Source organism: Loxodonta africana, chromosome X (assembly GCF_030014295.1).
Source record: "Loxodonta africana isolate mLoxAfr1 chromosome X, mLoxAfr1.hap2, whole genome shotgun sequence".
Taxonomy (NCBI): Eukaryota; Metazoa; Chordata; class Mammalia; order Proboscidea; family Elephantidae; genus Loxodonta; species Loxodonta africana.
Genome location: NC_087369.1, coordinates 152,069,600 through 152,082,070, shown reverse-complemented (window position 1 = coordinate 152,082,070; position 12,471 = coordinate 152,069,600). Strand labels below are relative to the sequence as shown.

Genomic DNA, 12,471 nt, shown 5'->3' with positions numbered 1-12,471 from the left:
TTAAGGAGGAGGGTTGGGTCAGTGATGACTAACGAGTCAAAAAAAAAAAAAAATTAAAGCAACTTTGGGACCTACTGTTCCAATAGAAACACAGAGCTCTGGCCAAAGCTCCCACGAGACAAGAGTCATTCACATTCAAACTTCACAGATTCAAAAGAGAGGCCATTCCAGTATCCTACCTTGGGAAAAGCAGCATCTAAGACACCTGCAAGGAGATCCAAGAGACCACTGAAATTGAGATCCTAGGGCCAAAGTGAAAAGGTCATGATTTCTACCAGTCACTGGAGTACCTTCAAAGAGAAGTCAAAATGTCTCAAAATCATTTTTTCAAAAGGCAAGTATACACATACCCAACAAGGATAATTTTACCAGGCTTTAGATATAAGACTCCTACTACAGATCTTACCCTGTATCGCTGCCTCATTCCTCGTGTATTCAACAGGAAACTAACATTCCTTTTTTCCCTACCTAGTTACACTAAAAAAAAAAAAAAAAAAAAAATTTTTTTCAGTTACACTACCCCTCATCCCCAATGAGGAAGTTCTCATTTAAAGTGGTCTAATTTAATGATTTCGCATATAAAGGTAACCTATTCTCTCCTCAGGCTTTCCCCCAATATCTGTATCCCCTCATCTTTCACTACCTTTAACCAAACATTTTTATCATTCCCTGAAACTCAAGAGCCCCATATACCTGCCCTAATCACTTGACTCTGCTCCCCTTCACGCAGAACAGGCTCCCCTATTACCATACAGAGAGACATGCAGTTGTGTTCGCATGCACGCATGCACATACACACACACACACACACGCAAGCGACTGGAAATAACCTGCCGGGCAATTTATAGGAGGAAGAAGGACCCTTTAACTGTTCATCCCAGCCTTCTGCCTGACTAAAACTATTGTGACACTTTTTGGCTCCTGTTTTGTTTTTTTTTTCTCTATCCAGATATTTCCACTGGTGTCTACTCCAACGGATCAGTCTTACAAGGGACGTTGTATCCTAGTCTCGCATACATTAATTCCTGTATTTACCAAGAAGGCTAAAGTAGTTGCCTGCACTTGTTTCCGGCATGAACACCTTTATAGACTCCTTGGGTACCACCACGTTCAAAAATCTTGCCTATAAGGGTTAATGAGACTGGATACAAAGGAAAGTTAACTGTCTGTTAAACATGTTGAAAACTTACTCTTTCAAATGAATGCTGTTACCTCCAAAGAAGCCACCCTGGAAGGCAGGACATGCATCTCAATGCAGTGGCCAGGGCTTGCGATCTCCCTGGAGCTTCTCTGGGAGAGTTATCACCCAAATGCAGGCCATACCCTTTTCGATCTCCTTACTAGTGCTGAATCTTCATCCGTGGAGGGTCAACGTGATGTTTAGGAACTGTCCAAACCCATTCAGAACCATCTAATTAAAGAGCGGCATACCCTTGAAAAGTGACATACTTTAGCATCTATATAGCCCAAATTGTGGTAGGAAAACTTGGAGGGCACTTCCAGACCCCAATTCTCAGCGACCTCAGACCATCTCAATACGTTCACCTCACTACGTCATCTATAAAATGGGAACAAACTATCCGCTACCTAAAATGGGGGTCCCTGGGTAGTGCAAATGATTAAAGTACTTGGCTGCCAACTTCGAGGTTGGCAGTTCAAGTCCACCCAGAGGCACCTCAGAAGAAGGGCCTGGTGATCTACTTCTGAAAAATCACCACTGAAAACCCTACAGAATACAGCTCTACTCTGACACACATGGGGTTGCCATGAGTGGAAGTGGACTCAAGGCAACTGGTTACCTAAAATTGAGAATAGCATGAAAGCACTTGAAAAGATCAAAGGTAATCTATTCAAACAACTGAGTAGGCAAAAGCAATTGTTTAAAAGTCTCACTTACAATTCCATACCCTCAGGTAGTTTTAGCTCCTCTCCCCACTGCTGTGCTTGATACCTTTTTCCTATTATTCAAATAGTACTCACTTTCATTTCCTGCCTTAAGGAAATCATTTTACTCCACGTAAGGAAAACACCTCATCACAGCTTTATGCCAGACCTGGACTCTAGCTACAATATTTTGTACAACTTCTAGATGTCACAGGTATCTAGAATACCTAAACAATCATCAGGAAATGCATCAGTCTTTTTCAAAATGCAACGCCATCTCAAAATGACACCCTAAGTAACTAGGTTCATTTTTTGGAGCGCTCTGAATTCCTGCTAGATCAAAAATTAGAGCTAGCTTTCCTTACTCTTGATCTTCAACAAGACCATGTGAATATTTAGTATGTCTTCCACACTCAGAAGTTGCATCATTGTAACATGAGACACGAATCCCTTCTATGATGCTTCCGTGTCCTACCTGCAGTGGACTGGGACACTGGCCTTCTGGTGTCTCCATTTCAGTATACCACAGTCACAATATGGAATTTTTTTGTATTTTTTCATGAGGACTCCTCCTCATCCAACTTTTTTTAAATTAATTCTCCGAGACTTCATACGTATACGCAAATATTTGGAGAGGCCATTACCGGGTTATTTTCCTATTGTCTCATCCCAGATCCAGCTATGGGCTCAACTTGTAAATATACACGTATATATGTGTACGTGGTTGTTATTTTATTGTTAGATGCCATCGAGTCAATTCTAACTCATAGCGACCCTGTGTGACACAGTATAGCTGCCCACAGGGTTTTCTAGGATGTCACTTTAAGAACTAAAGTGTGCCTGACTCAAACCATGGTGTTTTCAATTGTCTAATATGCATGCGAAAGTTGGGCAAGGAATAAGGCAGAAGAATTGACACCTTACAGTGTTGGTGAAGAATGCTGACAATACCATAGACTTCCGAAAGAACAAACAAATCTGTCTTAGAAGAAGTACACCCAGAATGCTCCTTAGAAGTGAGGGTGGCAAGACTTCATCTCACATACTTTGGACACGTTATCAGGAGGGAGCAGTCCCTGGAGAAGGACATCATGCTTGGTAAAGCAGAGTGCCAGCCAAAAAGAGGAAGACCCTCAACGAGATGTATCGACAGAGCGGCTGCAACAGCTGGCTCAAGCATAACGACGATCATGAGGATGGTGCAGGACTGGGCAGTGTTTCTTTCTGTTGTGCATGAGGTCGCTATGAGTCGGAACCGACTAGATGGCACCTAACAACAACAACAACAATCTTTACAGGAGCAGATCGCCAGGTCTTCCTCCCCTGGAGCAGATGGGTGGCCTCAAACCACCAACTTTTCAGTTATCAGTCAAGCATTTAACCATTGTGCCACCAAGACTCCTTAATATATGTGTATACGCACATATATTTACTTAATTGAACAGTATTAGGTCACAGAATTTCAAACTCTCATTGCTGACTCAACCTGCTTTCAGTCTGTAAGTTCCTCAAGGATAGAGAGAATATTTTTTACTTCCTTTATATCCCCCTCCCATTACGTACTCAATAAGTATGTGCTAAATTACTGGGGAAACACCGAAATTCATTCTATGTCATACAAAGACCAAGAATGGCATATAAAAAGCATTAGGTCCATGGATTCCTTTTATTTTCCTTGTTCTCCCATAAACTTTCTCTTCTTTTCTTTACTTCCATGACAAAGATGATCAGGAATAAAATAAAATTGGGCTGGGACAAAACAATAAAATCAACTTCCAATATCTGAGTGTAGCTTAAAAGCCACTGCTAATTTCTAAACCCGACCCACTTATGGGCTGCCTCCTGCCACTGTCAGTAGATATGTGCTCCGGGAACAACTCATTTTAATATTAGCCTAAGCAGAATACAAATAAGAAGATAAATCTGCTAGGGAGGGGGACAGGTAGAGAATAATAATGCATTTCCAGTGTCAAACAGAAATTGTTAATTTGTTAACTGATCTACTGTTTTAGATTGGCCTGCCATCTCTCTCTCCCTACATTAGCTAACTGAGAGCCGCTGCCGTCAAAGTTCACTTGGGCTGCAGAGAGGAAAATCTATTTGACATGCCATCGTTTCTCCCTGCTCAGAAGTTTGGTTTGGGGATACCTCATCTATTTGAGATAATACTATTCTCTTCTATTCAACCGTTGATCGAATCCTTGTCATAGAGCCATGCCAGGCCCAGGCTCTATCTACCAGCTTTTGTAGAACTTCCAGATGTAACAGACAGCTGGAAAGCCCAGGCAGTCATAATTAAACACATCAGCCCTTTTCCAGAAAGCAATGGTTTAAAAAATGTCACCCGAGTAACAAGACTGGAGTTATTTTTTAAGCATGGCCCCAAATTTCCCCTGAAGCTCCAACTGGATATACAACCTTCAGTTCCCGCCCTGAAATACTGAGCAGTGTTACAGCACAGCTGGTAAAGAAGCTGTCACTTCCACCTCAAGGATGGATGCAATAATGCAGTGATGAGCCAAGCTCTGTCTTCCTACCACTTTGTAAACGCTAAATGTGTACTAATACAACAGAAATATGGAGAAAGAGCACAGGCAATGAAGACATAAGGGAGGCTCCAGAGCTACTGAGAGTTTTCTCTCTGCCACCATGCATACCATAACATAACATAAAAAGTAACGCCCTAAAATACAACCGGATAAGAACAATTAGATTACAATAATGTTGCTGTTGTTAGATGCTGTAGAGTCAATTCTGATTCATGGCGACCTCATGTGTTACAGAGTGGAACTGCTCCAGAATGTTTTCTCAGCTGTAATCTTAAGGGAAGCAGACTGCCAGGCCTTTCCTTCTGCAGTATTGCTGGGTGAGTTCGAACTGTCAATCTTTAGGTTAGCAGCCAACCACAAACCGTTTGGATAGGTAGCATTTATTGGGCACCTACTATGTGCTTGGAGCCCTAGTGGCACAACGGTTAAGTGCTTGGCTGCTAACCAAAAGGTTGGCAGTTCAAACCCATCCAGCTGCTCTGCAGGAGAAAGACTCGGCGATCTCCTTCCATAAAGATTACAGCCAAGAAAATCCTATGGGGCAGTTCTACTCTATCACGTAGGGTCGGGTCTGGCGATGGTACCCAACAATAGCAACTATGTGCTTGTCACTGTATGTAAATTATCTCGTGTAATCCTCACAACGCTGTGAGACTGGTATCATCACCTCCATTTTATAGATGAGAAAACTGAGGTCAAGAAAGCTAAATGACTTGTTTCATGCCACACAACACAAAGTAGAAGATCGAGGACTCTAACCTAAGGCCATTATGTTTTCAAACCCCCCGGCTGATTCCGATGTATACTAAAACTGGAGAACTACTGCACGATACTGACCTGTCCATGGTACAACCAAGTCAATCTGAATAAAGCCCTGTCGTAATAAAATACCTAAACGTCTCCTGGATCCAGGCATAGATGGTGCATCAGCTCACATAGTCGCGTGTAGTGTACTTCCCCGCAGAACTTGGAAAAACTAAAATTTGCTTATTTTCCTTACCCCCGACACCGGCATTGTAACAAAACTCAACTGTACCCTTAAATGGCACTAACACTAAGATTTCTAGGCATACCTTAGCCATGAGGTAACTAAATTTTGTTTCTTAGCAGACGGTGGGTCAAGAAGCCTGAAACACAAAGCTTTGCCTGCCCCTTACTGCTCTCAACTTTTCACGTATGCTTAGCTTCAGGTCTTCTTAAAATCCAAATGAAGGCCTATCCTGCCTCATATACTCTGTTGTGTAAGTCTAAAAATTACCACATTTTACAAACAATAAATCATCTCTTCAAGTTCATCACAATTCAATGACCAGGGAAAATGTGACCTTGACATACAGCCTGCAGCCACTTTTTTAAAAATTACCCATTTTTAAATGTTTTATGGGGAAAGGGTGGCTTCTGCTTTAAAAAGAGAAAAAAAAACCAGCATATTTGAATTATGGGGATAGAAATGTAAGAGTGAATTTTTAGTCTCCACCAGAATTCAACTTCAGTTCACCAAACAAAGTCTCCATCCTAAAACATTGTTTTTAAAATCATAAATAGTGGGAAAGGGTACTATTTGGAAAGAGAACAGGTTCTACATTAGCTTAAGATGACCACTCAAAATTGGCATTAATAAAGCACAGTTCATACATGAGTTTAAATAAAATACTACACTAGCATCCCAGTGGCCAAAAGGTAGGTTATAACCTCCCTCTTCTTTGGCTATCTTGACATTAAACATTCTGGCAAGTACTGACTCATTTTTAATTTGAACTCCAGCAGTGAAAATCTTCTTTTCTTTTTGAAAACTCTAAGATCTAGAGGAAACCGTGGTGGCGTAACCATTAAGTGCTAACCAAAAGGTCGGCAGTTCAAATCTACCAGGCGCTCCTTGGAAACTCTATGAGGCAGTTCTAGTCTATCCTATAAGGTCACTAAGAGTCAGAATCTACTTGATGGCAATGGGTTTGGTTTTTGTTTAGCGTCTAGGGTCTTCCCTCCCCTTACAATTATCAGTGGCATCCTTCTCCCCTTTCCCATCTATTTTATCCCACCCACCACCAACTTCTACTTTCCCAGAATGCTCTCTGTTCCACTCTAGTGGTAACTTCCTCACCCAAACTCAACCAAGACCTTCTGTCTCAATCCTGAATGCTGGTTGGCCCTGGAACACAGCTCTCTATTCCCTGTGGCTGTTCTATTCCATTCCAGTCTTAGCTCAGCCCAGAATCAATGAGCCTAGGCTTCAGATGTCATCCTGTCCAACCCCTGATTAGCGCCTCTCCCCCATGCCCGCACCCCACCCGCAAATTCTGGCCAAGGCCCTCCTGCCACTGCTCTTTATCCTGTTTCACTCTGGAATTTCCATCACTAACGTCCTTGTATCTAGGATCCCTCCCACTTGCCGACTGGAAAAACTGGTGTATTCCCACTTTCTCCTTCTTTCAAGGGCTTTATATTTAGGACAGCGGATTCCTTCCCCCATTCAGTATCCTTACTTTCCTCTAGATTTTCTAATTAATGCTTAGTCCTGGATCCGTGCTAATCCCTGCTTCCTTGCCCCTACCGGGGCAGTTGTCATGAAAGGCAAGTTCTTCCTTCTCCAACAGCAGCTCCAAATGCCATCTGAGTAACTGTCTTCATCCTTTGGTTCTTTATTTCTCTCTTACTTTTTTTTTTTTAAAACCTGTATACTATTTCTAAGTTCTCTATTTTCTTATGGGTACATATATTTATATTTCTTCCTAAATGCCAGTTTCTCCCCCACCGTATTTTTACCCAAAATCTTCTTTATCTCTTGCTCCCTCCTTAGTGATCTTAACATGACACCGTAAAGAAATGTAAAGGTTCTTCAAACTTTACTTTGGAGAACATTGTCCTAGACATTTCCTTACTGGGCCCAAACATGGGACCAGTGATGATCATTTTTCTTCTTACCTCACTATCCACTCTCTTCCTTTCTAGTACTGAAGTCCTCTCCTCCCATAATTCTGTTCCCCTAAAAGCAGCCCATGATCTAGACTAACCACGTTGTGAGATTCTCTGCCACCTGTATTAAACATTTTTCCCCTCCTATGAAGCAAATTATAGGAGTCCCTGGGTGGTGCACACAGTTAAGCGTTCAACTACTAGCTGAAAGGTTGGCGGTTCAAACCTACCCAGAGGTGCCTCAGAAGAGATCTGCTTCCGAAAGGTCATGAAAAGCCCTATGGACCACACTTCTACTCTGACACACATGGGGTCTTCTTAAGTTGGAAATGACTCAATGCCAACTAACAACAACTATTTCGTGAATTAAATTATGAATAAAGCAAACAAACACCTAGAAGAAATCTTTTTGCTTCCCAAGAAAGTCCACACCACTGAGAAATAAATGTATCTTTCCCTTTCTCCCCTACCCTCTCCTGGCAGATCAAAATGACCAGATCCACATGAGTGCCCTTGGTGCAGCTGTCCTTTCTTCTGGAACTCCCCTCGACTCTGCCCAATTCAGACTCCAACAGCGTAGCTTTTCAGGGCCTTAGCTTTCCTCTGCCCATCTCAAGGATTGGCCTTCCCTTCCTTATTAGCATATTCTAAAGAGCTAGTTCTCCTTAGCCCAGGCATTAGGGACCCCTTTCCCTTTCCCCCATTAATTACTTTTTGAGTCCCATTTTTTTCAGCTCCAGGACAGAAAGAAACCTACCTACCTACCCACCCCTGCTGCAAACCTAATGTAACAGGGTCAGTTCTCTTACAGCCAATTTTAGTAAGGATCTGTGCCCCAAGGCCTGTGCCCCTCACACCCTACACCCACCTCAAGGACAGCTGCCTCAGCTGCCCTATCAAAAGATGGGTCTGCCTATCAATATTCACTTGACTTAGTCAAGATGGCCATGTCCCTCCTAAACTCTACTATCAACCTTCAGATTCTCTTGACTCACCAAACCCCCTGCTCCTCCCAAGCTCCCCGAGTCTGTCCTACTAATTTCGCTTCTCCATCAGAATTTTATAAGTTCCTCCCCAACCTTTTATTTCTATTTAGAGATTCTGGGTGATTCTTGGGATTGAGTTACCCTGCTTAATACCCAGTGAAACCTCCCGAATTTCTACATTCTTTCATCTTCGGTACCACACAGTGATATCATCTTTGGATATGAGTACCGCTAAATCTCCAAGTATCTTCCACTGTGCCACCTACCATCTCCCCCATAACAAGGTTCCTTCTATGCCAACATTCAAAGACAAAACAAACAGAGAACTATATGACCTTTAATGTCTCTTCCAACCCTAGCATTTTATTATTCACCTAATACGTTCCTAACCCCAAATGCACCCCTTGTCTACTTCCCCATAAAACATTTCAGCAACGTGACTTTGAGAACTAGCCTTTTAAGTTGAAACAACTATGGAGCTAACCCAGTGTGATGCTAACCGACAACTGCATCCCCAGAAGTAGCACCAAAGCGTTCTGCAACTGTATTCCACTTCTGTACCACGGAGAAAACATCCAAAGTGCCTTGCGAGTATTCAGCTGTAACACAAAGTTACCTGCCCCCTTCCCACATCCCCCTCGCGAGTGCCTAATCCCTGGGGCTTGACGCTGTCATGACTCTAGGAGACATCGAGACTAAGTACCACCACACCGACAGTTTCGAACCACCACCACTAAACATTTCAAAACAATAAAACAGAAACATAGCGCTTCCACTGGGGGAGGGGGGAAGGGGCAGGCGGAATAGTAGAACCCCCCTCACCGGCCTGTGCTGTCGGTCTCCCGGGTTTGCAGTGTGCTTGCCTCCCTCCTTTCCCCTCGACCACATCTTCCCCTACCACGATCTCCTGCACCTCCATAACTCGAAATCCCGGAGCCGAGGTGCGGCCGGCTCCTCCCAGTCTTGCCCCGGACGTCCCTCCGGCCCAGCCTTCCTCTCGGCGGGACTCCGGCGAGGAGGGCCCCCTCCACCGTCCAGCTCACCTCCCTGTCCCTTCCCGGGCCCCCCTCCAGGGCTCTGACCTGAAGCAGAACCTCGAGGAGCCAAGCCCACGAGGCCCGTCGCGGAACCCACCCCCCCTCCTCCTCCCAGCACCTCGTCCTCCATGCACCCGGCCCCCGAGGCTCCTTGTCGTCGTCGTCCGGGCTCGCACCGCCCCCCGTCGGGGCTCCACCCTCCCTCCTGCCCCCGCCCCCAAAACGGCCCCCTCCCCACGGCGCGCCAGCGGCGCCCTCTGCCCCGGCACGGGACTCCCTTTGGCCTCCGTTCCCCGCCCAGAAGCGGTGGCGGCGGCAACGGCTGCGGCGGCCCCAGCAGGAGCAGCGGCGGCGGCGGCGGCGGCGGCGGCGGCAGCACCGCCCCGGCCCCGCCCCGCCGGAGCCCCACGCCCCGCCCGCCCGCCCCGCCGCCGGACTGCTCCCCCCGAAGCCCACCGCTGAGCCCCCCCACGCCCCGGCCGCGATCCGCTCGAATCCAGCTCCGCGGGGCCTGCTGGCCGTTCTGCACGCCCCTTAGGACCCGGCGGCGAGGGGGCGGGGGGAGCCCCTGGTTCGCGGCCATCCCTCTCCCTCCTTCTCCCAGGGCTGGGGGATTGCCCCTGATCCCGAAACCCGGCCCCGTAATCGGAGCCTCCCTCCCTCCAGCCCTCGGCTCCGCTCGCAGACCCCGTGCCTCCAGGCCTGGCGCGAGGCGGGTGGAGGGCTTGCACGCTGGCTCTCCCCCTTGCTGGCCGGGGCTAGTGTGAATTGCCCCCGATCGCAGCCTCCTTCCCTGTAAGCCCCCTCCCCACCGCGCCCGGCCCGGCGGCCCCCGCCCCTGGAGCGAGGGCAGCTGAGCCAGGGCGCTCCGAAGTCATCCCCCGCCTTTTTTCCAGGGACTCGGCTAATTGCCCCTGCCCCCATCACAACACTCCCACTCCCGAACCCAGGCCCCGCCGCCACCCAGGGGTCCCCCTTACCCTATGGTTCCCGCACCCCAGCACCGGGGAGAAAGCAGCCTTCAAGAGCACCCGGCGCACCTCCCTTCTGAGGTTGGAGGGTATTTTCTCCTGGTCTTTTCAAGACTTCATCACGGACACCCCCCCTAAAAAAAAAAAAAACCAAGCCCTTTCTCGCCCTGCCCTGCTGACCAGCCTCCCTTAGGGTTGTCGGGTTCTTGGATGGGGGGTCGAGGACCAGAGAGTTCACAAGACCATAGCCTCCACCGCCCTTTCCGAGGAGTAGGGTAATTCCAATGGTTTCCTCCCCAGGATCAATCGACCCCCGTGTTTCCATGGAGGCCCCCGCCCAGCCAGGAAGAAGACTCTTCCTCGGATCCTGGTGAACAAGTCTCACCTGGCTACGGGAGAAGGGGGTGAGGCGAAGGTAGGCTAGGGCAGAGGAATGGGGTACGAAGGTGGGAAGTAGAGGGGAGCTGTCCCGAAGGGAGGGGCGAGGACAGAGCGAGCTCCAGGGAGCGCTACGTCCGGGGACACGAAGAGGACGGCGCCCCCAGGGACAAGCAGAGCGGCCACGGGGCGAAAAAGGGACAGGGCTGGTGAAAAGCTTAAGATAGAAAGAAGACAGTGGGGGGATACGAGAAAGCAGGGGAGTCAAAAGGGGTGGAGGCTTGGGGGAGAAAAAAAAAAAGACGCACCTGTTCCCGGGTCGGCTCCGCGGGGAGGCTCAGGCCGCCACCCGGGCTCCCTCTAACCCCCTCGGAACCGCCACCCGCCTAATACCGCCCAGATCAGCTGCCCCCCTCCGCCCCTTATCGCCACCGACCTCCTTCTCCTCTCTCTCGGCGGCGGCGGTCGGACTCTAGGAACTGAGAGGAAGAAGGGAGGGCTCAGCAAAGCGGAGGAGAGACAGAGCCACACACTGGCAGCAGCCGCGGCGAGCGAAAGAGTGAGGGGGAGAGCGATGTGTGTGTGTGTCTGTGTGTGCGAGAGATGCCTGGTGGAGTGGGTGCCGGTCGCAGAGCTCGACGGGAAGTGGAGTCCGGCCGGGCTCGCGGGCGGCGCCAGCCCCTGCTCCGTGGGACTACAACTCCCAGAACACCGCCGACGTGGGGGGGGGGAATGGAGAGGAGGAGGCGAAGGGAGCGAGCAAGCAAAGAGAGGGAGGGACGAAAGCAGGGAGCAAGCGGCGGCGAAGGGGGCAGAGCCAAGCAGCCCCGGTGACACTGGGAGGGGAGGGGAGGAGGAGGGGATCGCGGCGAGGACCGAGCGGATTCCGGAGAGGGACGCAGCGGTGGCTGCAGCAAGCCGGGCAAAAAGCTAGACTCCTGGGAGAGGCGGAGGTGCTCAACCCGAGGGGCTGCAAGAGCTCCATGCCCCTCCTCGACGTCCCCCGAAGGGGGAGGTTGAGGAAGGGAGATGAGTGCGCCTAGGCCAGGGATTTCTCTTTCTTGCAACCCTCCCCACCTTATGCCCCGACCTGACTTTCTCAGGCCACTGGTGCCGGATCCAGTGTGCAAATCCGGAGACCTCCCCTGCCGGGCAGCACAGAGCAAACGCATTCAGTCCCCTCCTCCCAGGGGCCAGAGGGAGGCTCCCCTCGCTGGCAGGGCGTGACTCCCCCCTTCTTCCCTCCCCCCCCGCCAGCCGTCGCCACCCCCCATCTCCCTCCCCGGAACCCCTCCCCTGAAGCCGGGGCTTGCCTCTGTCTCCCCGCCAAGAATCGGAGTCCCTTAGGGGCGCAGACCCAGTCCCCTCCCTTGTACTGGGCCCTCTACCCACCAGTATCCCCTTCTTAGTTCTGCCCCCCTCACCTAAGTGATAGTGGGGGCGACTCGAATTGGACTGATGGCGACTTTCCCTCCGAGGCCAGCCGTCCTCCGCCACACCGATCCTGTGTCGAGATAGAGAAGCACGTTAATATTCCCGCCCCCCTCCCCCCGCCAGGTTCGGATTCCCGTGGAAATGGCTCGCAGGAAAGGGGTTGGTAGTGGAAGTGAGCCGGGAGTGAATCCCAATCTTCAAACCTCATCCCAGGCGTGGAAATCCAGGGATTCTTCCCTTTCCTTAAAAGACAAATTGCTTGGGGTACCTAGGGGGTAGGTTAGCTAAACCCCAACGTCCACGCGACTCGAAGCGACGC

At 49.1% G+C, this 12,471-nt stretch overlaps 1 protein-coding gene across 7 annotated transcripts in view; it reads right to left on the bottom strand.

The window, feature by feature from the left end:
* BCORL1 (BCL6 corepressor like 1) overlaps positions 1–12,237 on the bottom strand; it is a 70,262-nt gene extending 58,025 nt beyond the window's left edge. Inside the window, exons 1-3 of one of the 7 annotated variants that reach the window (XM_023553832.2) lie at positions 12,143–12,226; positions 11,155–11,197; positions 10,350–10,474 (exon numbers count right to left, since the gene is read on the bottom strand). The gene's annotated coding sequence lies outside the window, so the exon portion shown is untranslated. Of the gene's footprint in view, positions 1–179; positions 9,433–9,487; positions 9,546–10,349; positions 10,475–11,154; positions 11,360–12,142 lie in introns of those variants that run through there. The other 6 variants (XM_023553833.2, XM_064277572.1, XM_064277571.1 and 3 more) reach the window with 6 other exon arrangements.
* Between the last annotated feature and the right edge of the window lie 234 nt (positions 12,238–12,471).